This window comes from Zalophus californianus, chromosome 16, assembly GCF_009762305.2.
Source record: "Zalophus californianus isolate mZalCal1 chromosome 16, mZalCal1.pri.v2, whole genome shotgun sequence".
Taxonomy (NCBI): domain Eukaryota; kingdom Metazoa; phylum Chordata; class Mammalia; order Carnivora; family Otariidae; genus Zalophus; species Zalophus californianus.
The window spans coordinates 17,544,624-17,570,303 of NC_045610.1; the positions used below are offsets into that span (position 1 = coordinate 17,544,624).

General features: G+C 38.8%; 1 protein-coding gene and 1 pseudogene across 1 annotated transcript in view; one reads left to right on the forward strand and one right to left on the reverse strand.

Annotated features, from left to right (window-relative positions):
* The window catches only part of TAOK1 (TAO kinase 1), a 152,048-nt gene extending 126,713 nt beyond the window's left edge, over nucleotides 1-25,335 (reverse strand). The window contains exon 1 of the mRNA XM_027568207.2: nucleotides 25,203-25,335. The gene's annotated coding sequence lies outside the window, so the exon portion shown is untranslated. The remainder of the gene's footprint in view (nucleotides 1-25,202) is intronic.
* LOC113939106 lies at nucleotides 1,057-2,121 on the forward strand (annotated as a pseudogene).
* Nucleotides 25,336-25,680: the final 345 nt, after the last annotated feature.

Genomic DNA, 25,680 nt, shown 5'->3' on the forward strand with positions numbered 1-25,680 from the left:
ATGCCCTCTCTCTCTCCCTCAAATAAATAAAATCTTTAAAAAATTTTTTAAAAATAAAAATAAAAATGTACAATTCTAAATGTGTATGTACCTAATAAAACTTCAAAATGCATGAAGAAAAACTGACAAAACTGAAAAGAAAAAGACAAATGAGTAATTATAGTTGATATTTCAACATTATAATTGAGCAAACAGGTACAGAAAATCAATAGATATACAGAAACTTAACACTCAAATAACCTGACCTAATTCACATTTATAAAGCACTCCATTCAACAAAGAATACACATTCCTATTATGCAGCCATCAAAAGGAATGAGATCTTGCCATTTGCAACGACGTGGATGGAACTGGAGGGTGTTATGCTGAGTGAAATAAGTCAATCAGAGAAAGACATGTATCATATGACCTCACTGATATGAGGAATTCTTAATCTCAGGAACAAATTGAGGGTTGCTGGAGTGGTCGGGGGTGGGAGGGATGGGGTGGCTGGGTGATAGACACTGGGGAAGATATGTGCTACGGTGAGCGCTGTGAATTGTGTAAGACTGTTGAATCACAGATCTGTAGTTCTGAAACAAATAACGCAACATATTTTAAGAAAAAAGAAAAAGAAGAAGATAGCAGGAGAGGAAGAATGAAGGGGAGTAAGTCAGAGGGGGAGATGAACCAGGAGAGATGATGGACTCTGAAAAACAAACTGAGGTTTCTAGAGGGGAGGAGGGTAGGGGGATGGGTTAGCCTGGTGATGGGTATTAAAGAGGGCACATTCTGCATGGAGCACTGGGTGTTATGAACAAACAATGAATGATGGAACACTACACCAAAACAAATTATGTAATATATGGTGATTAACATAACAATAAAAAATTTAAAAAAATACACATTCCTTTCAAGTGCTTATGGAACATTAACCAATGTTCCAAACTAGACCATACACTGGGCCATAAAACAAGTGTCAACAAATAGAAAGAATTACAGTGCATTCTCTGACCCACAGAGTTAGAAATTAGAGTATTCCTAAATATTTGGAAATCAAACAATTCTAAATAACAAATGGCAGAGGTACCAAAGCTGCTGCCGCCAAGTCTGAATCCAATGCTGCCGGCCAGCCCACCTGCCTGCCAGACGTGTACCCCGATTCCTTATGGTTCTAAATCCAATATGGCAACTCTCATGGATCATTGGATCCAGAATCCAGACTATACCCCCCAGAATAAAATTACAGTTGTTGGGGCTGGTGCTGTTGGCACGGCCCATGCTATCACTCTCTTAATAAAGGACTTGGAGATGAACTTGCTCTTGTGGATGTCACGGAAGACAAATTGAAGGGAGATATGATGGCTCTCCAACATGGCAGCCTTTACCTTATACCAAAAATTGTCTCTGGCAAAGACTGTAACATGAATGCAAACTCCAAGCTGGTTATTATCACAGTTGGGGCATGTCAGCAAGACAGAGAAAGCCATCTTAATTTGGCCCAGCATAAAGGGAACATCTTTAAATTCATCATTCCTAATACTGTAAAATACAGCCTAAACTGCAAGTTGCTTATTGTTTCCAATCCAGTAGATATCGTGACATACGGCTTGGAAGATAAGCAGCTTTCCCAAAATACCTTTTTATTGGAAGTGGTTGCAATCTGGATTCAGTCCAATTCCATTACCTAATGGGGGAAAGGCTGGGAGTTCACTCATTAACTGTCATGGGTGGGTCCCTGGGGAGCATGGAGACTCTAATGTACCTGTATGGAGTAAATGTTGCTGGTGTCTCCCAGAAAAATCTGTGCCCTGACTTTGGCACTGATACAGATAAGCAACAGTGGAAAGAGGTTCACAAACAGGTAGTCGACAATGCCTATGAGGTGATCAAACTGAAAGACTACACATCCTGGGCCACAAGACTGTGGCAGATTTGGCAGAAAGTATAATGAAGAATCTTCTTTGGTGGGTGCATCCAATTTTTACCATGCTTAAGGGTCTCTATGGAATAAAGGATGATGCCTTCCTCTGTGTTCCTTGCATCTTGGAACAGAATGGAATCTCAGATATAGTGAAGGTTAATGTGATGCCTGAGACAGAGGCCCATTTGAAGAAGAGTGCAGATACACTTTGGGGGTAACCCAAAAAGAGCTGCTGTTTTGAAGTTTTCTCATGTTGTACCACTTCACTGTCTATGCTACAACAGGATTTTAGTTGGGGGTTGTGTATATTATTGTCCTTATTATCGGTTACTCTAGTAATATTTAAATGACCCAGGAAAAACATCAGTTTTCCTAAAAATAGGAATAGTTCACAAAACCCTGCAGCCATATCCTGATGCTAGATGATACCTATCTCGTGTAGTCTTGAATTGGTTAATGCAAAATAGTTCCACCACCTCAGAGACACCACTGCCAGTGTTGCATATACTGCAGTTACTCTTCAAACCAGGTATGTAGTTACTGTGTGTTATTTAACTCCTGGTCCCTTCACCCAACATGTCTAGTCCAACCACATCCTGGGATGCTTGAGACACTCTCCCTCTGCCCCTCCCTGCTTAGAGAGAGAGAGAGAGAGAGAGAGAGAGAGAGAGAGAGAGAGAAGGAAAGAAAGAAAGAAAGAAAGAAAGAAAGAAAGAAAGAAAGAAAGAAAGAAAGAAAGAAAGAAAGAAAGAGACATCAGTTCTACATAAACTCGTCTAGCATATAAACACTTACCAACTTAACTTATGAAGTCAACAGTACCAAGATACCAAAACCAGACATGAATAAGAAATCTATAGACCAGTATTTCCCAAGGATATGAATGCAAAAACTCTGAACAAAATATCAGCAAGTAGAAGCCAGCAACTTATGAAAATAATAATGTATCATGACACCAAGTGGAGTTCATCCCTGGAGTGAAAATCAATCAATAAAGCTCAGTATATTAGACTTCAGAAGCATAATAATATGATTTCAGTAGAGGCAAAAAAAAAGCATTTGACAAAGTTCAATTCATTCCTGACAAAAACTCCCAGCAAACTGAACACAGAAGAAACTTCCTTAACTTGATAAAGAATATCTGTAAGAGCCCTACAGTTAATATCATACGTAATGAAGATATCCACTCTCACCACATCTATTCAAGATTGTACTAAAGGATCTAGACAGTGCAATAAGGCAAAAAAAAAAAAAAAGGAGGAGGAGGAAGGAAAGGCATGCATTCACATTGGAAAGGAAAAAATAAAACGGTCTTTAATCATAAACATAACTGTCTACTTAGAAAATCTCAAATAATCTATAAAATAGCTACGTGAACTTAGTACTAAGTGAATTTACCAAGGTTGCAAAAATCAATTGTATTTTTACACAGTATTAACAAAATTGAAAGTTGGAGGAAAAAAAGTAACATTTACAATAACATCAAAAATCTTCAAATACTTAGGAATAAATATGTACAATATTTGTATGCTGATAACTACAAAGCACTGATGACAGAAATAAAAAATAAACTAAATAAATGCAGAGATATACCCTGGTGGTAGATTGGAAGACTTGATATCGTTAAAGGGTCAATGCTCTCCAAAATGACAACTCAAGTTGTCCTGCAAATGAAGGACGGGAATGTCCTCAAATTCCTTGGAGCAGGAACCCACTTAGGTGGGTTGACTTCCAAACGGAACAGTACATCTACAAAAGGAAGAGTGATGGCATCTACACCATAAATCTGAACAGAATCTGAGAGAAGCTTCTGCTGGCAGCTTGTGCCATTGTTACCACTGAAAACCCAGCTGATGTCAGAGTCATATCATCCAGGAATACTGGCCAGCAAGCTGCACTGATGTTTGTGGCTGCAACTGGAGCCACTCCTATTGCTGGCCGCTTCACTCTGGAAACATTCACTAACCAGATCCAGGCAGCCTCCTGAGAGCCAGGACTTTTGGTGGTTACTGATCCCAGGGCTGACCACCAGACTCTCACAGAGGCATCTTATATTAACCTGCCTACCATCATTCATTAAGTCTTAAGCTGCTCTTCCACAAAAGCAATAAATGGAAATAATGGAAAATAAAGTTTCTTAAAACAAAACAAAATAAAAACAAAGAGAAGACCTAAATGTAAAACCTCACACTTTAAAATTTCTATATGAAAGTATTGAACAAAAAATTTTTTGTGACCTTAGTTTATGCAAAGATTTTTTAGATATAAAACCAAAAACACAACCCATAAAAGAAATTGATAAACCAAACTTCATCAAAATTGAAAACTTCTGTTCTTTTAAAGATAATATTAAGAAAATAAAAAACGAGCCTAAGAGAAAAGATTTGCAAAACACATATCTAATAGGGGTGCCTGGGTGGCTCAGTTGTTGAGCATCTGCCTTCGGCTCAGGTCATCATCCCAGGGTCCTGGGATCGAGCCCCACATCGGGCTTCCTGCTCAACGGGAGGCCTGCTTCTCCCTCTCCCACTCCCCCCACTTGTGTTCCCTCTCTCGATGTCTCTGTCAAATAAATAAATAAAATCTTTAAAAAAAAAGTATCTAATAAAGGGCTTAAACCCAAATATATAAAGATTCATAACTAAGTAATAACAAACAGCCCAATTTTAAAATGGAGGGGAGGGGCAAATAATTTGAACACTCAGCTAAAGAAGAAATACACATCACAAATAAGCACAGAAGAGACATCGAGGAAATGCAAATCAAAATCTCATGAGCCTCGGGGCGCCTGGGTGGCTCAGTCGGTTAAGCGACTGCTTTCGGCTCAGGTCATGATCCCGGGGTCCTGGGATCGAGCCCCGCATCGGGCTCCTTGCTCTGCAGGGAGCCTGCTTCTCCCTCTCCTCCCCACTTGTGCTGTCTCTCACTATCTCTGTCTCTCTCTCTCAAATAAATAAATAAAAAATCTAAAAAGAAAAAAATTTTAAAAAAAAATCTCATGAGCCTCTTCCCCATTTAAGGGATGGGCTAAACTTAGTGACTCACTTCCAAAGAAACAGAGTAGGGAAAGAGCAAAATAGTAACTTCACAGTAGTGAAACCTGGCAAACACTACATTTACCAAGTGAGGAAGGCTAGTATCATCAGTGTTGTCACGTGGACATTATGTACCTCCCGATAGGATGTCTGGGGAAGACACTACACATCCACGATATTCCTTCCAAAAACCCATCATCTCAGGCTAATCAGGAGAAAAATATCAGGCAAAACTAGATGGGAGATATTCTTCAAGATACATAGCCAACGGGCGCCTAGGTAGCTCAGTCGATTGGGCGTCTCCCTTCGGCTCAGGTCACGATCCCAGGGTCCTGGGATTAAGCCCCACAGCGGGCTCCCTGCTCCGTGGGAAGCCTTCTTCTCCCTCTCCCACTCCCGCTGCTTGTGTTCCCTTTCTCACTGTCTCTCTCTCTGTCAAATAAATAAATTAAATCTTAAAAAAAAAGAAACTATTCATGAGAAAACACTAAACATGCCCAAATTGAGAGACATATTAAAAATAACTGACCAGGGACGCCTGGGTGGCTCAGTTGGTTAAGCGACTGCCTTCAGCTCAGGTCATGATCCTGAAGTCCTGGGATCAAGTCACACATCAGGCTCCCTGCTCAGCGGGGAGTCTGTTTCTCCCTCTGACCCTCCCCCCTCTCATGCACGTGCTCTCTCTCAAATAAATAAAATCTTTAAAAATAAATAAATAAATAACTGACCAAGGGGCGCCTGGGTGGCTCAGTTGGTTAAGCGACTGCCTTCGGCTCAGGTTATGATCCCAGAGTCCTGGGATCGAGTCCCGCATCGGGCTCCCAGCTCAGTGGGGAGCCTGCTTCTCCCTCTGGCCCTCTCCCTTCTCATGCTGTTTCTCTCTCTCCCTCTTTCAAATAAAAATATCAAATATTTAAATAAATAAATAAAAATCTTTAAAACAAGAAACTGACCAATACTCATCAAGTGTCAACATTAAAAAAAAGTGTCAAGGTCATAAAAGACGAGGTACCATCACAGATTAAAGACCAAAGACACATAACAAACTGTAGTGTGAGATCCTCAAACTGAGAAGAGTTATTAGTGAAAAAAGTAGTAAAATTCAAGTAAGGACTAAGGTTAAGTTCATAATATTATACCAATGTTGATTTCCTTGTCTTGGTAATCATTCTATGGTTATATAAGATTAGGGTTGAAAGGCATATCTTAACATTCTACTAACTTTGCAACTTTTCTGAAAGCTTAAAATCATTACAAAAAAATGTTTAAACACATTATGGTATATCAATTAAAAAGCTGGAAAAAATGTAAAAAAGAATGCCCGATTCTAGTGAAATCTCTGAAGTTATAATAATCTCTGATAACTGAGAGCTATGTATTAAAATGATATCCCAGCACTTACTTTGATTTCTATAATTAAGCCAATAGAAGAAATATTAAATTTTCACAATACTTACTCCTTCACAGTTAATGAATTTTTTTTAAAGATTTATTTATTTATTGGGGCACCTGAGTGGCTCAGTCAGTTAAGTGTCTGTCTTTGGCTCAGGTCATGATCCCAGAGTCCTGGGATCGAGCCCCACGTTGGACTCCTTGCTTAGTGGAGAGCCTGCTTCTCTCCCTCTGCTGCTCCCCCTGCTTGTTCTCTGTCAAATAAAAAAAAAAAAAAAAAAAGATTTATTTGACAGAGAGAGAGGGGGAGAGAGAGCAGGGGGAGGGGCAAAGGGAGACAGAGAGACTCTTAAGCAGACTCTGCGCTGAACATAGAGCCCGACTCAGGGAGATCCCACAACCCTGAGATCATGACCTGAGGGGAAACCAAGAGTCAGATGCTTATCCGACTGCGCCACCCAGACGCCCCACACAGTTAATGAATTTTTATGACACGCCAGAATATTAGCAAGTGAGAGATGCATTTTATTCTAAGCAATTACTGTAATAGCTCTTTAAGTAAAAGGACAATCACCAAAAAAAAAAAGCAAAACATCGGTTAAAAAAATTAAAAATTTAGAGTATCAGTTATCATATATTGAAAGAAATTATCATAGCAAATAATTAGTTTAATAATGCTCCATGGGGCGCCTGGGTGGCTCAGTTGGTTAAGCGACTGCCTTCGGCTCAGGTCATGATCCAGGAGTCCCCGGATCGAGTCCCGCATCGGGCTCCCTGCTCGGCGGAGAGTCTGCTTCTCCCTCTGACCCTCCCCCCTTCGTGTGCTCTCTCTCTCTCTCTCATTCTGTCTCAAATAAATAAATAAATAAATAATAATGCTCCATGTTCCAATGTCCAAATATACACAGTAACTCATGGGGGAAAAGGTACTACAAGAAAATCAAGCTTTCTTCTATCAAGCTTAAACCACTTGCTTTCATTTGATTTAACTAGACAATATCAAAACCAACCAGTAAACCAAAATACGCATAATTCATTCAATATTTACTATGACTTTGCCAATTCCTAGATGCTGGGGATTCAGAAATGATTAGATGGGAAAGACAAATAAAGGAACAACTGCAATCTCATTTAACAAATATTCATTAAATAATAAAAGATGAATGAAAGATAACCCCGCCTTGGGGCCATGGGTGGCTCATGGAGTTAAGTGTCCAATGCTTGATTTCATTCAGGTCATGATCCCAGGGTTGTGACATGAGCCCTGCGTGGGGCTCTGCACTCAGTGGGGATTCACTTGAGATTCTCTCTCCCTCTCCCTCTGCCCATTCCCCTGCTCATGCATGCACACACACACACACACACACACACACACACTCTCTCTCTCTCTCTCTGTCAAATGTTTAAAAAAAAAAAAAAATTGCAGGGTGCCTGAGTGGCACAATCGGTTGAGCAACAATTTGGTTTCGGCTCAGGTCATGATCTCAGGGTCATGAGATCCCATGAAGGGGCTCCTCACTTAGCACGGAGTCTGCTTGAAATTCTCTTTCTCCCTCTCCCTCTGCCCTTCCCCCCACTTGTGCTCTAAATAAAATCTTTAAAAATAAAAATCTTTAAAAAACTGCCCATATTTAGTGTATATATTTTGATGAGTTTGTACATAAGCACACACCTGCTTATGTACCATCACTGCAACCAAGGTACTAAAAACATCCATCACCTCCAAAAATTCCCTTGTGTTCTTTTGTGGTGTGTGTTTGGCTGTTTTGTTGGTCAGAACACTTAACATGAGAGCTGTCCTCTTAACATATTTTCATATTTCCTAATGAAAGAAAGGGGCTGAGAATTTGTCTGTTCTTCCTTGCTTTTGTTCAAAATAAGGTAAGAGAAATAGTCATAAATAAGATTCACAATGCCCACTAGGTTTAATAGGAAAAAACTAATGTAGTTATTCTATAAGAAGTCTTACAGAAAACAGTTGGATCATCAGAAAAGGTGTGGTTATATACTGGAAATTAAGTTGAATACACATATTGTGTGGATTCTTCCATTAATGCAAGCTGAAGGTATACATTTGTCATCTGTTGTTAGTCTTGTATAATTTTAAAACTGAGAGGGGCGCCTGGGTGGCTCAGTCGTTAAGCGTCTGCCTTCAGCTCAGGTCATGATCTCAGGGTCCTGGGATTGAGCCTCACATCGGGCTCCCTGTTCAATGGGAAGCCTGCTTCTCCCTCTCCCACTCCCCCTGCCTGTGTTCCCTCTTTTGCTGTGTCTCTCTGTCAAATAAATAAAATCTTTAAAAAAAAAAAAAACTTTTCTAAATGAGAATAAAATGTTTATGTTTAAAGATTTTTTAAAAGACATTTATTTAATAGAGAGAGAAAGAGCACACAAGTGAGTGCAAGGGGCGAGGCGAGGGAAAGAATCTCAAGCGGACTCTCCTCACAGTGCAGAGCAGACGTGGGGCTCAAACTAAGGACCCTGAGATCATAACATGAGCCGAAATCAAGAGTTGGCCACTCAATGAACTGAACGGCCCAGGCACTCCTATTTATTTTTAAAATAAACTCTACCCCCAATGTGGAGCTCAAACTCATGACCCTGAGATCCAGAGTTGCATGCTCTACTAACGAAGCCAGCCAGGAGCCTCTTGAGTAAAAAAAAAAAAAATTAAGATTTAGTGAGCATGTGCACACGCACTGGCAGTGGGAGGGAAGCGGACTCCCCATTAAGCACAGAGCCCAACGTGGCTTGATCTCAGGACCTCCTGAGATCATGACCTGAGCTGAAATCAAGAGTCAGACACTTAACTGACTGAACCACCCAGGCACCCCTTGAGTAAAATTTTTAAAACTGATTTGAGATTTTATTTTCCCTCCTTAGACTGTATTCAATGCCATGTTTGGTACTTTGGAGAGGAAGGTTTTTTGGTTTATTGTGGTGATCATTTTGCTATACAAATATTAAATCACTATGTTGTATACCTGAAATTAATATAATGTTATACATCAATTATACTTCAATTAAAAAAAAGACATGTTTGCAAAAGTAATCTATGATAAAGAAGTCAGAACAGATGTGGGATGGATGGTTACTGAGGGGGAAGGGACAAGAGGGAACTTTCTGGAATGTTAGAAACTTTTTATAGCTTAATTTGAGAGGTAGATACATTTATAAAACTTCATTTGTGTAGTTTACTATTGTATATTTTACTACAATTGAAAGAAATATACATAAATAGTTGCCAGATGATACAGGGCCTTTGTAGGTTTGAGCAGGTAACAGAAGAGTGGTGTGTTAGAGGATAAATCACAGCAATATGTAAGAAGAACTGAAACAGGAAAGGAAAAGACAGCCTTTATCTTTTTAAAAGATTTTATTTATTTTATTGAGAGAGAGAAAGAACACAAGCAGGGGGAGCAAAAGAGAGAGACAGATAATCTCAAGCAGACCCCGCACTGAGTGCAGAGCCTAACGCGGCGCTTGATATCACGACCCCAGCCAAAATCAAGAGTTGGACACTTAACCGACTGAGCCACCCACACGCCCCCAGACAGACTTTAAAGTAACGTAGAATTAGGGTAATAATACTAATACGTACATAACACAATATGCCAGGTACTATTCTAAGAGCTACATGTGTAATAATGCATCTAATCCTCTTATTAATCTTGTATGACAGGTATTATTATTACCCTCATTTTACAGATGATGAAACTGAGGCCCACAGAGATTAAGTAATTTGCTCAAGGTTACACAGCAATGAGAACAACCATGATAATAAACTTACTTTTTTACCACAACATACATACCTATGAATATACAACAAAACAAAAACCAAGACAAACAAGAGTGGCATTTTCAACCTACTAAAACTGTGTTTACAGGGAGGGAGTGCATCCAACAGCAACATCCCTTTTCCCCAACCTGAAACTTCAAAGTCAGCATCATCCTCTCACCATTATCAGTCTGCATTCCCACCTGACTATAAACCTCACCCAGGAAGGGCACCATCTGCATAATCACCCTTACATCTTCTACTCCTGAAATAAGGCTTCACAAAATAAAAAGTACTTTCTCACAAGAACATTAAAGGTCCTTGGAAAAGAGAACAAAGGATGAAACATATTCCAACGGAAGAAACCCCATGACTTCATAATGTACTGGATGAATACAGGTGAAGAAAGAGGTTCAAAGAATCAAAAACAATCCCAAAGTTTTTGGCTTGCAAGGTTTTAGAAAGGTTATCAACAGAAATAAAAATAAATGGCCACAAAAGTCTTGCACATAAATGTTCATAACAGCTTTACTTCTAAGAGCTAAAATCTGGAAATGATTCCAATATCAATCAACAAGTAAACAGATAAATAAATTATGGTATAACCAAACACTGGAGTATTACTAAGCAATACAAGAAATAAACTACTGATCCATGCAGCAACATAAATACCACAGACATTATGCCAAGAGAAAGAAAACAAACAAACAAAAATACATACTGGATGATTTCATTTCTATGACACTCTAGAAAAGACAAATCTAATTCAGAGTAATAGAAATCACACCAGTGGCTGCCTAGGAATAGACTGGGGTAAGACTGATTGCAAAGGAGCCTAGGGAATTTCCATAGGACAGAAAAATGTTCTTTATCTTCACTTAGTTGATGGTTTTCTGAACACTAAGAATGTGTGAATTTTACTGCAAGTAAATTATACCTCGAAAAAGTTTATTTTTTTTAAGATTGTATTTATTTATTTGTGAGAGAGAGACAGAGTGAGAGCACAAGCAGGGGAAGCAGCAAGCAGAGGGAGAAGCAGGCTCCCCGCTGAGCAAGGAGCTCAATGCAAGACTCCATCCCAAGACTCTGGGATCATGCCCAAAGCCAAAGGCAGATGCTTGCTTAAACGACTGAGCCACCCAGGCATCCCAGGTAAAGTTGACTTTAAAAAACGTTTTTAACTAAAAAATACCAAACAAACAAAAAAAACACAAAAAAATTATTAACTTTTAGGTAAATAAGGGGAACCTTTAGCAAGGGGAGATGAAAAAGATGAGTTCATTTTATATGTGTTAAAAATGACATATCTATGAATATCCAAGAAATATAAGAACTCTCAGGTAGGCAGTTGGATATAATGAATTTGGGAGAGGCAGTGGAAAGAGAAGGCCAGAGAGAGATAAATGAAGAAAAGTATCAAGTGCTAAGAGACATCTAGAGTAAGGGGGCAGTAAAATAAAATTTTTAAGAAGGAAGGGGATGATAAACAGTGTTAAGCATTACAAGGAAGACACTTAAGACCACACATGAATATTTTTTATTTTCCTTGTGAATTCTAAAATGTCTTTCATGAACACCTTTTATCCCCTAGCATTTAACATAGAATTTTGCAAACCGGGAAAGAGTCTCTCTAAACTCAAAGTCCTGCTCCCTGAAAATCAACCTAATAAATTAATGTTTTTTAGGCACTTTAAATGTTAAAAAAGAAAACAGGGTCAGGAAGGAATAAGGTCACCAGTAGACTTATGCTCTTAGAAATTTTTTTGCATGTTTTTGCACACATTAAATTACTAAGAGAATACCAGTAACATATCCTAAATTTTCCATGTGTACCACACAGTTAATTTACTAACTATAAATTTTTCTTTTTAAAGATTTTTTATTTTTAAGTAATTTCTACACCCAACATGGGGCTCGAACTTCAAACCCAAGATCAAGAGTCACATGCTCTACCGACTGACCAGCCAGACACTCCTAACTATAAATTTTTCATGTCTTTCCTCAGAGTTTTTGATGAAGTGCTTGTAAATGTGTACTACTTTTCTGCAGAGATGCATACTAGGAGGGTTTTCCCCTGATGCCTAATCCACCATTCAAATGTTTAATACCGACTATCTTTGAAAGGATACACAAGAAATTGTGGTTATCCATATAAAGGGGTAGAGTGTGGGAAGGGGTGAGGCATGGGAGGATAACTTACTTTTCATGATATATCTTACTGAATATTTTGAATTTTATATCATGTATAGTTATAACTTATTCTAAATAATTCAACTTTTTCCCATTATTTAAGCCTTTGATTTTAAGGCAAAAGCTGATGACCTCCCAAAGACAACCGTAGTCCCAAGATGCATGGATAGCTTGTATGACAGAAATGCTTTGACTTACTTCTCACAGGCCTTTCCCATTATAGAGAGCCTTGGCTCTGCCTATTAACTTCATGTCAAAGTACCGTTAGCCTCTCAAATATAAGCCAGTTCCTTCCCTCAATAGAGAGAGGAAGACAGTTTCACAAATCAGATTTGTTTCCTTTAATCTTTCCTAAAGTTTTCTTACAAAATCCTGACTCAGTCTTCTACTTTGACTTTTCTATTCCTAACAGCCAGATTTCCTCTTATTCTAATTACCAACACCCCCAAGACTAGCAATTCCCATACCTGAAAGGAAATTCTCACTAAGGAAGAGTAACAGAGAAATAAATCACATACACTAGTATTTCACATACAAAGAACTGATGAAAAACTTTCACACTGAAACACTAATAATAACTCTATTATGATACAGGCAGATATAAGAAGACGGTAAAAAAAAAAAAATGAATGAATACGAAACAACAGCTTTTAGGGCACCATGCTGGCTCATAGCTCAGTCTGTACAGCATGCAACTCTTGATCTCAGTGTTTTAAGTTCAAGCCCCAGGACAGGTGTAGAGATTACTTAAAAATAAAATCTTAAAACAAAAAACAAACAAACAAACAAAAAACGGGGGGCGGGGCCTGCCTGGGTGGCTCACTCAGTTAAGCGTCTGCCTTCAGCTCAGGTCATGATCCCAGGGTCCTGGGATAGAGCCCCATGTGGGATGCTCAGCAGGGAGCCTGCTTCTCCTCCTGCTAGTGCATGTACAAGTGCTCTCTCTCTCAAATAAATAAAATCTTTAAAAATTTTTTTAAAAATTAGCAGTATGTGATTGGTCAATCAAAAAGTTTTGTTTTTCTTCCCTCCATCCTACTACCAAGTAGATTCTATTTAACCAAGGAGAGTACAACTAACTCTTTAGTTCAATAACTGGCAGCTCTTATTACTACTAAAACTTAGATAAATTTCAACATAATTCACTTTTTAAAAGACTAAATAAGCTATAACTCAACATATGACAAATATTTACTAGAATTGAAATTCTCTTCAGAACACACCAGTAAGACGGCACTTCCTTACCCCTTCTGTGAAATCTATTAAGACCATAAGACTTGCTTTGGCCAATGGACAATAAGCCAAAATGACAGGACCCTCTTCTAGACACTTTAAGAGCCAGTGAGTTATTAGCAACAGTCTCCTTCCTATTGCCATGGAGATTACGGAACCACATGTTGAGATGGAGCTTCCATCAATGTGAGACCCTGCACAGCAAGAACAAGCAGAATCCTCCACCAACCCACAGTACACATATAGCATGTCAAGCAAAAAATGTCCTGTTAAAAGCCACTAACGTTTCTCAACTGTTTCCATAACACTACCTGATCTCTCCTGACAAATATACAATCAAAGCCAAAATCATTATACTTTGCTTATTGCTTACAAAAACAAAGTCATCCTCAACATATCCTTTCCCCTACCTCTAGTAAATCCCCAATCCCATCAATTTTTCTGCTTTAATCTCTCTCAAATCCGTATCAGCTCTCCTCCTTATTGAGACTTCTGTAATAACCTTCTAACCAGTCTCCCTACATATAATCTCTTCCCATTTATTCTCCATAATATGTCCAGAGTAATCTTTTTAAAATATAATCATATCACACTCCTGCTTTTATATGATTTTCACACCAGTTACGAGCACAGCAAAAATGGCCCTTCAAGAAATAACTGTAAGGGGCGCCTGGGTGGCTCAGTCGTTGAGCGTCTGCCTTCGGCTCAGGTCATGATCCCAGGGTCCTGGGATCGAGTCCCACATCGGGCTCCCTGCTCCGTGGGAAGCCTGCTTCTCCCTCTTCCACTCCCCCTGCTTGTGTTCCTGCTCTCGCTGTGTCTCTCTCTGTCAAATAAATAAATAAAATCTTTAAAAAAAAAAAAAAGAAATAACTGTAAGAAGTGCTAGAAATGTTCCATGATGTTCTGCATGATGGTTATATACTGTATACATCTGCAAAAATTCAAGAAGCTTACACTTAATATTACACCCTGATGTCTCAGTTAGTTAAAAAGAATAAGATGGCCCCAAAGTAACTTTTCACCTTCATTTTACCAAATATCCATCCCAAACCACGTAAATAAACTATAGCCACAAACCATTAGTAATCACCCTCTTAGATAACGATCTTTCATGCTCTCAGGTATTTAATATCCTTTCCACTCGTACTTTTCTTCAAGACCTAAATAAAATCTCATTCCCTCAGGGATCGTTCCACCTAAGTATCACTTAACTCTATCTTCACTTGTGCTACAACAACTCTTTGTACATTCCACTTCCCATAACCTTAGCATTCACTACACCAGTGGGTCTCAATCAGACATGAATTTGATCCCCAGGGGACATTTGGCAATGTCCGGAGACATTTTTGATAGTCACAGGGCAGGGAGGGAGTGCTACTGGCATCTAATTGGTAAAGCCAGAATTGCTCCAAAATATCCTATAATACACAGCACAGATCCCCATAACAATTAACTATCCTCCCGAAAATGTCAATATTGCCATGATTAAGAAACCTTGCACTGCATTATCGTATGTACTTATTTGCAAGTCTGTAACCCTACTAAACTGAACAGGAAGGATCAAGTCTTACCCATTTTTTGTATCCTGGCACAGTACTTAGCAAACAGCACTCAAAATGTGTAATAAACGGTGCCTAGAATACAGAACTCAAAGATCTATAATAAATACATGTATTATTACTGAATCTTCTTTTGATTAAAATAAAGCTAAAGCTACACAGTTTACTGGCTAAACTGGTAGCCTTTTTTTCTTCCAAAGATATTTATTTATTTATTTATTTATTTATTTAAAGTAGGATCCACACCCAAGGTGGGGCTCAAACTCATGACCCTGAGAATAAGAGTTACATGCTCTACAGACTGAGTCAGCCAGGCACCCTATGCTGGTAGTTTAAATTCAAATTCATCAATTACTATTTTGATTTGGTGTTTTCATAGTATATAACAATAAAACATAAGTTATAACCTGAGTATCTCAAAAGTGTTACATTGAAATTGATTTCCATATTAAGTTAAGCATGAGTAAACCGAACAGCTTAATGACTATACTTCAAGAGGACTAAAAAAAGAACACTTTCAAAAAAAATGTTTTGGGCGCCTGGGTGGCTCAGTTGGTTAAGCGACTGCCTTCGGCTCAGGTCATGATCCTGGAGTCCCAGGATCGAGTCCCACATCGGGCTCCCTGCTCAGCAGGGAGTCGGCTTCTCCCTCCGACCCTCTTTCCTCTCGTGCTGTCTATCTCTCATTCTCTCTCTCACAAATAAATAAATAAATAAAATCTTTAAAAAAAAAGTTTTAATCTCATATCACAGTGCCACCAGATTAAGGTAGAGTAAAATAATGGTTACTAAAATTTGGGATACCATTCCCCTTAACTTCAATCCAATATAATTTAACAAAATGATGGTGCACTTTAACAAATTGTCAAAAACAACCAGTTTTTTTGTTATTTAATAAATATACCTCAAAAATAGAATCATTTTATTGTTAATGACTGGATGTACCACCTCAAAGACAGTCATAAAGCATATTTTAGGTGTTTGCTTACTGTATCTTTCACCATTCCTACCCTAATGTATTCCACACCAACACCTGGAGGGTTGAATAAAAATCCGTACTTCTAAGACTTTTAAATTAACTAGATGCCTGTTAAATTTAGTTGTTTAGAGTAAAATATCGGGAGGCTAATTATCCAACTGAAGGCAAATTTTTTAAAGAATGATACACTATTAAAATATCTACATTCCAAATCTGATAAACAAGTTTTTTGATTCCTATCTAAAGTTCTCAAAACACAACTTTCAAATTAGGTCCATTCCTCACGATTATAAAAAAATGTTTTTTCAAAAGTCACATTTGGCCCTCCTTACAGGCACAAAATTAATTCAATTCCAATACTAAAACTACTAAATGCAAAATCAAAGTAAAATATAAACCAAACCCCCACACACCCTTATTTATTAAATAATAAACAGCATCTACTTCATATGTATTCAGCCAGAGAAAGAAAAAATTCATTTGGTAACAATCCATTATTTAGGATTTTGGAATAACATCTTTCACTATAGTAAATAAACTCTTATAAAACTTATTCTTCTAACTTACTGAATTATCTAATACATATTACAAAAACAAAATTCATGTGTCAGTATTTTTATTTTCTTCCAAGCCATGCTATTCTTGAACACAGTGGTTCTCTCCAAACATTTTACTATACATTTGTATGTTTAATTAGTTCAATCAAATTGCCATGTAAACAAAAAGATATACAAATTCCATACTTTCCATTGCTAATAACCAAGTCTATTATAGGACATTTCTTTCCTAAATAGAAAATTTTCACATCTTTTCCTTCTTAAAATCCCTTTAAAGTTTTATAGCATTATTTTATAGAACTGAACATTCACACATAATACACAAAAATACTTGTCAGTACCTAAACTGAAAATAAAAGGAAGGATCTTTTCATTACTCTATTTTCAAATTATTTCTGCTTTTCTAGATAATGGAAATTAGCACCAACAACTATACGTCAAAGTAAAGAATCTGAGAGATGCCTGGGTGCCTTAGTCAGTTAAGCATCCAACTCTTGATTTCAGCTCAGGTCATCTCAGGGTTGTGAGACTGAGCCCTGCGTCTGGCCACAGCCAGCTTAAGATTCTCTCTCTCTCTTCCTATGCCCCCCCACCCCAAAAGGTAAAGAATCTGAGAGTGAACACGTTATATTGCTCCTCTGGGACTCAGAACCCTTGAACTCTAAGAAAAAAACAAAAACAAAAACAAATACCATACTCCTATAATGTGATGGTCCATACATCACAGTCATCATCTACCATATATACAGCAGGAGATTACTGAAACACTGCATATTAAATACTATCACACATACTATAGTTTCTATGCAACAATAAAGAGTAAAGTTTCCTTATCAAGTTCAGTTACAGGTAAATAAGTAATTTTAGTCTTTACAATTAACAGTATGGATGCTTTTAGCAAAGAGAGAAAGCTTTCCCAATTTTGAGTAACACTAAATTTCTAAGTGTAAAAAAGGAAAAACCTTGACCTTGTTTAGTAAATGCTGTTTATCAACTTTTTCTGAAATTTCTCAGTCTCAGGGAAAATAAATTTGAAGAAATCAATCAAAAATACAAACTAGAGACTCATAACCACTAGAACTGGACTAAAAACATCAACCAAAACATAAGCATATGGTTAGATGTCACGTACTGAAGCACACAGAAATTTTAAAAATATACTTAATATAGTTACTTAATATATTTAAACAGTCACCTTCTAATCCTATTAAAATACATGTTGCAGTATTTTTAAAATCCACATATGGACCAAATAAAAAGACATTTTTCTCAATATGTTCCAAATAAAGTTTTCCTTTTTTAAACAATAAATTCTTTTTTTTTTTTAAGATTTATTTTAGAGAGAGCGAGCAAGCATGAGCAGGTGAAGGGGCAGAGGGAGAGAAGCAGACTCCCCATTGAGCACAGAGCCCAAAGTGGGTCCAACCCAGGACCCTGAGATCATGACCTGAGCTGAAATCAAGAGTCCAACGGTTAACCAACTGAGCCACCCAGGTGCCCCCAAAATAAATTCTGCAATTCCTAAGAAACTGTAATCATAGACATAGGATCTGACTCTAGATACATGATAACACAGGTTCCCGATTATGTATAAAAAAATATAAAAAACTCAGAAGTTACCATCACACCCAAAATTGCTGGTACCCTAATCAGGATCCCCCCCTTTTTTTTTAAAGATTTTATTTTTTTGTCAGAGAAAAAGAGCGCACAAGCAGGGGGAGCAGCAGGCAGAGGGGAAGCAGGATCCCGGCTGAGCAAGGAGCCCAACGCAGGACCCTGAGATCATGATCTGAGCCAAAGTTAGCCGCTCAACCGACTGAGCCACCCAGGGATTCCCCTAACCACAATCTTTTAGACAGAGTCCTCAGCACCCTAACAAGATTTGAGGCCTAAGAAAGGTAAATATGTATAACATAACTACCAAACAGACTAGAGACTAGAATCAGGAGAGATTGAAAGCAGACTTACTAAAAAAGAAAAAGAACAAAACAAGAATATCATACTTCAGAGACATTAGAAGTAAATAGGATGCTGGGGTGCCCGGCTGGCTCAGTGGAAAACCATGCGACTCTTGATCTTGGGGCTGTGAGTTTGGGCCCCACACTGGATGTAGAGATTACTATAATAAACAAAAAGTAAAAAGGATGAGTTGAAAAAGAAATTTCAAGAAAATTTAACTGTGTATCCAGAACACATAAAATACAGCAAAAAAAAAAAAAGGTTCTTATTAGAATGCTTACCCTTACTTACATACCACATTCTATTATTTGCTACTCTTATTCATTTTAAAAAATTGTTTTTGTGACCCACTAAATTGAATTCACAAGCCATTAATAAGTCACAACCTGAACTTCGAAAAGCACTGGCTTAGAGGAACTGACAACCACTGGAGTTGTTACTTTCCTAAGTACCCACTTTAAGAAAATATTCAGGAGGTGGAAAAAATGAAAAGACAGAATTCCTCCAGGGCAGAGACCATGTCTTATTGGCATATGATCATCACTTAATGTTTGTTAATTAGTACATTGTGGAATACAAAGCACTTCAAGGTAAGGACACACAAAGGATACCTATAAAAATAACCCTAGGAGAACAGGAGTACTTTGGATGCCTTCAAAGCTAGGAAGGTGAAAAGAGCTCCAGGAAGTATAAGAGTGACATCAACTCTTTTTTTTTTTTTTAATATATATATATATTTTTTTTAAGATTTTATTTATTTATTCATGAGAGACAGAGAGAGAAGCAGAAGGAGAAGCAGGCTCCCAAGGAGCAGGGAGCCCGATGTGGGACTCGATCCCAAGACCCCGGGATCATGACCTGAGCCGAAGGCAGACGCTTAACCATCTGAGCCACCCAGGCGCCCCTCAACTGACTCTTAAATATAAAAATCAAGAACCAAAGGGAAAGAAAATTTCGTTCTTTAGGATAAGTTTTATCCACAAAGGAAAAAGAAAATGTCTTGTGGAACTAAAGTCCACTAAGGGTACAAAACGTTGTAAGCTACTCTTGATTAGAAATCCTAATCATTTCTTTCAAAAATATATTTTAAGCTCCAGATGTATTAATCCAAATCAAAATTATGGAATGCACTTCAGTCTTAAATATTAGACTCCATGTATTCATTTGTAAACATTTACTAAGTAGCTGGTGCCAGTGTGATAGGCAACAACTTACTGAGCGTTTACTATGTATCAGGCAATATGTTAAGTACTTAAGAAGAGTCATCCCATTTATACCTAAAAACCTTGTAAAGTGAGTACTATCTTCATTTTATAGGTTAGGAAAGTAAGGCTTAAAAAAGCTACATAAAGGGACACCTGGGTGGCTCAGTTGGTTGAGCGTCTGCCTTCGGCTTGGGTCATGATCCCGGGGTCCTGGGATGGAGTCCCATGTCAGGCTCCTTGCTCCGCCGGGGAGCCTTCCTCTCCCTCTGCCTCTGCTGCTCCCCCTGCTTGTGCTCTCTCTTTCTGACACATAAATAATGATTTTTTTTTTTTTTTTTTTTTTTAAAGATTTTATTTATTTATTTGAGAGAGACTGAGAGATAGAGAGCACGAGAGGGAAGAGGGTCAGAGGGAGAAGCAGACTCCCTGCTGAGCAGGGAGCCCGATGTGGGACTCGATCCCGGGACTCCAGGATCATGACCTGAGCCGAAGGCAGTCGCTTAACCAACTGAGCCACCCAGGCGCCCATCTGACACATAAATAAATAAAATATTTTTTAAAAAAAAGCTACATAAAGAAGTTACACAGCTAATAAATGGTGAAATTAAGATATATTGTCAGTTTTATTATTAGTAGCTTCAAATCAGAATATTTAGTCCCATTCCATTATTTGTCAGTGCTTTTCTCAGAAACTAAATTTTGCTTATCTTTTTATTTTTTTTTTAATATTTTATTTATTTGACAGAGAGAGACACAGCGAGAGAGGGAACACAAGCAGGGGGAGTGGGAGAGGGAGAAGCAGGCTTCCCGCGGAGCAGGGAGCCTGATGCAGGGCTCGATGCCAGGACCCTGGGATCATGACCTGAGCCAAAGGCAGACGCTTAACGACTGAGCCACCCAGGCGCCCTTTGCATATCTTTTTAAATGGAATAATTCATCTACTTCTAAATCTGCGTAACACTATTGTAAGTTTATTGAAAGGAAAAATTAGCCCCTTCTCAACTTTAAACATCAGTTAGAAGCCAATTAAAAGTAGTTATATTTAGGGGCGCCTGGGTGGCTCCGTTGGTTAAAAAAAAATCTGCCTTCAGCTCCAGTTATGGTCTCAGGGTCCTTGGATGGAGCCCCGAGTCAGGGCTTCCTGCTCAGCGGGGAGCCTGCTTCTCCCTTTGCCACTCCTCGGGCTTGTGCTCACTCTCTGTCAAATAAATAAATAGTCTTAAAAAAAAAAAGTAGTTATGTTTAGAGGCACCTGGATGGCTTAGTCGGCAGAGCATGCAACTCTTGATCTTGGGGTCCTGAGTTCAAGCCCTTCCTTGGGCCTAAAGCTTACATAAAAAATTAAACTCAAAAAAAAAAAGGCAATTATGTTTAAATATCACTGACATTGGCATTTTTAACAGGCTGTACACCTGTACTTTCACTGACTTTATTTACATGCCAGGTACTTATATTTTGAAAAACCTTTCCACCTTTTATGGGCCACTTAATTTTGTCACTAGGTAAAAAGATGCTGTATTTCAGAACAAAAAGTCTGCTTCTAGCACAAATGGAAGAGACTGATAGAAATAATTGTTACCAAATGCTGACAGATACATCCCAATTGAAAATAATTGTTTCTAGTCCCTCCACACAACTTTTCAATTCATGTGAATTTTTTAGAAGGTCTGAGATATCTTTAATAAAATTAAACATCAATTTTTACCACTAAAGATAAAACACTTTAATCCAAAAATGGAATGTAACGGAATGAAATAATACAGGTTTGTATCTTTTTCACTTATATCTTAAAATTTGAAATCTTGAAGAATATAAAAAAACAATCCGGCCATGAACAAATGTAGAAACCTAAACATAGACAAACACAACACTGGCGCTCCGTTTAACAGAACAATTTCAATTTTATGCAAGACTTGACTAGAGAAATAACACTTTTAGAAAGGACTCATTCAGGGGCGCTTGGGTGGCTCAGTCGTTAAGTGTCTGCCTTCAGCTCAGGTCATGATCCCAGAGTCCTGGGATCGAGCCCCGCATCGGGCTCCCTGCTCTGCGGGAAGCCTGCTTCTCCCTCTCCCACTCCCCCTGCTTGTGTTCCCTCTCTCACTGTTTCTCTCTGTCAAATAAATAAATAAAATCTTAAAAAAAAAAAAGACTGATTCATATATGATCCTGAACTGAACAGCAGCTAATACATACCAAAAAACTCCTATAAAAGGTAAATTAGTATGAATGCAATTATTGTAACAGACACTACTGATAACCAAAAGGGATACAAAGAGAAAATTAACTGATTTTAATACACAAATCAGTCAAATGAAAAACACAGAATTTATTTCCAGGTAATGTGAATAACAGACTAATCTCAAATCTAATTTCAATGCCAACAGTTGGCCCCTAGATAATTTCTGGATTTATTAAGTATTTACATAAGTACCAGCAAATTACTAAAATAAATTATACTCTTTATGTTTAGATAAGAGCATCTAGTCTTGGGGTGCCTGGGTGGCTCAGTTGGTTAACTGTCAGACTCTTGATCTCAGGCTCAGGTCTTGATCTCGGTGTCCTTAGTTCAAGCCCCATGCTGGGCTCAGTGTGGAGCCCACTTTTAAATTAATTAATTAATTAAAATTTAAAAAGAGCACCTAGTCTTTCTGGTGTTCTGTAACTAATCCGCTTTTTTATTAACGAAATGGCATCGTAACATGGGACCAAATATGTATGTGCCTTGATATACAGAAAGCCTGTTTAATATTAACACACATTCAATTAATTACCATATCCATAGTTCTTCCCAAATCTGTATTATAGAAAACGCAATAATTATTTTCTATTCAGTTCACTCACATTTTTGGTCCTGTACACTGTTATGTTTCTTTAAAACCTCTCATAGTTTAAATATGTTTGAGAAACTGTCCTTTAGTTTGGAAGGACGTTTAGTTACTGTCAAGATAATCTTAGACTATTAAACCCAGTTGATTCTCAGAAATTCTTCCATCTATAAAACATGAGAATTATAACCAAATTAACAAATCAGATATCAGAATGCCAAAAGTTAAGTCATTAAAAGGGAATCCAGAGAAAGAGTCAGTTGTGAAAGAACAGGAAGTGATGTACACTGCCATTTTGTAGATGAACTATTTTGAAACATAAGTACCATACTAAACTGGAATCAACCAAACCCAGACTTAGCTCTCAGTATTCTGACAGTGGCATCGAGGTCAGCTGAAATAACCCTCAGGCAGTTTTTCCCTAATAATGAATTTATCCAATTGATAAAGAACATACTTTTACCACTTTTAAAATTCCTACAAGCTATGGAAAAGAGGGTTTCTTTTTAGTTGTCCTTAAGAGTATCTCTTAGTTTTAGCATGCATTTTGGAAACTGAGCAAGTAGTTTACTTATATTCCGTGTACATCCTTAAGTTTTGTAGCCTTTATTGACAAATCTTCTCTGCCTGCACCTTTCCAAAACAAAAAGTCACTCTTTGCTGAGCAGTATGCTTGGGTTTATACATACTAGTATATATGAATTATCAACAACAAACCATAACATACAGAATTAGACTTTATGGCAGAATTTCCCATGTAAGGGGAAACTCTACATACCACAATGCAGCTTTGTGCCATGAAAGATTCAAATGAGAAGTGCTGTTTAAGTCAAAATGAATTCAGTTAAAAATAAAAAGGGAATAAAGAAAGCAAGAAGAATTCTTTCTGAGGAAAAATAAACTGATTTAACATATCATTAATGAAATATCAAAATCATGAAATGAGAGGACAGAAATGAAATTAGTGCCTAACACTACTTATACTAACATCTTTAAAGCCCTGTCTTAAAACAGGTTTCAAAATGCAACAAACACACCAAAAAAGCTCTGATGAACAACATTAAATATATATAGTATCCGGAAGTATTTTAAAATAAGTCACCCACTAAGCAAAGCTTAAACACCAAATACAACTTGTTAGTAAAATATCTAAACAACCCATAGCTGTACATATTGTAGTCTTCGCTTTGTAAAAAAAAAAAAAAAAAAATTTAATCTTAGAACATTTATATATGAAACATTTTGAAATCACTTCATCAGTAAATCTAAATACTTAAAGAAAAAAGTATGAACAGACTTCAGACTACTGTTTGATCACAAAAAGCACTTGGCAACACACTTCCAGAATGTTACAATTTTTTTTATTTACTTCTACTCTACTAAGGACAAAACCAACAAGTACTACTGTAAAGCAGATAAGATGATTTGTTTTAAACAAATCTGACATGAAGCAAAAGAAGAGGAAAAGTGATTTACTGACTACATAACACAGATCCTATCACAGCATAATTAGGCAAATTAATGTCTGTTTTCTCATTTCCTTAAGAAAAAAAGCATTTCTACAAAAAGGTTTGTAACCTAATCATTTTCAGAAAATCCAATTCCAATGTTATACAAAATAGTATGAACCCTAAAAATTCACAGCTCGGGAAGAATGTCCATAGATGGCCTGCCTGTATGCATTAATCTTTAAAAATTCTTCAAGAACTACTAAAATCACAGAAAAGAAAAGGAGAAGGCCATGAAAGAGTACAAATTTATTTTATTTGAATCTTAGTGAAAACCCAACATCCTCACCAAAAAAAATGTCAATCTAGTGTGTAAAGAGAGCGAGAGAGACATCAAAACTGTTCAAACATGGCAGGGTCCCTCTCGAGAGGCCATATCTCCCAACAATAACAACAGGAACAGATATACTTCCCAGGGACAGATCTCAGGGGAAGAATATTAAACCAGTACTGTTATCGATTTAAAACCAAAGGGAAAAGGGTAACCTTTCCAAGGGAAGCGCCATTACTTCCCTCTCCAGCTCCCCCTCCCTTTCAGCGTATACACGGGCCTGTGTATGAAGAAACTGCCTTGGACTTCTGCAGCATTGCAGTAGACTAAAGGATGGGGAAGGGGGAAGGGTAGGGGGAGAGAAACGCTTCCATCACCCCTGTAGGAGTATAGATTTCCTGAGCAGGGGTGGAAGCCACCCAGCAGGCTACCCTTCCCAAGAATACAGACACTACAAAGGAGGAGAGGGAGGAGCAGAGGGATGAGAAGGGAAAGGGACCTCGCGCCTTTAAATCGGGGTGCACATCAACCCAGTCTCCCCAAGAGAGCCACACCTTCCTCGAGACATCCCCTTCCACCACCCCTTCCGGTGACCCTCAGGAAAAAGGGATGTAATTGCTCTTGCCCCTCAAAACGGGAGGGCGCCTAGCTCACCAGCTTCTTCACCCCACCCACAGAAATCACAGACCCTCCTTGTCTCCCTCCCTACCCCACCCCCACCTCCCTTCTCGGAGAGGCCAGAGTGGGCCGAATTTCCCCGCCCCCTCCATGTCTCCCTTTCCCAAAGCAGAGGTGCCCTTACCCTTTCGCCGACAGGTCTGGGGCGGAGTAGGCAGGCGCAGCCCCCTGCAGCGCTCGGGTGGCCGCTACGCTGGAGGGCGAAGAGTGAGGAGGAGGGGGCCTGGCGACCGACTGCCGCCCCCCCCCCCCCGGAGCCCCAGCAAGCCGCCCAGCCCAAGCTCTGCGACAAGGGGCGGGGGGGGGAGGGGGCGAGGGGACGACCGGGGTCGAGGAGGCGCCCTCAGAGCTTGGGCTCAGCTAAGATGGCGCGGGGAAGTGCTGGGAGCCGCCGCCGCTGCCGCCTCGGGGGAACCGGCCCGGGCCTCGGCCGCCTTCCGTCCTCACACAGCCGAGGCCCTCTCGTCCCCCGCCACGGCCCCTCGGCGGGCGGGCCCACGCGCAGCCCTCCGCCACCACCACCACCCCTGGGAAGGGGGCGCTCACAAAGGGAAGAGAGGCCGCGGGCCGGCCGGCCGGCGGCGGGGCGGGGTCCCCAGGGG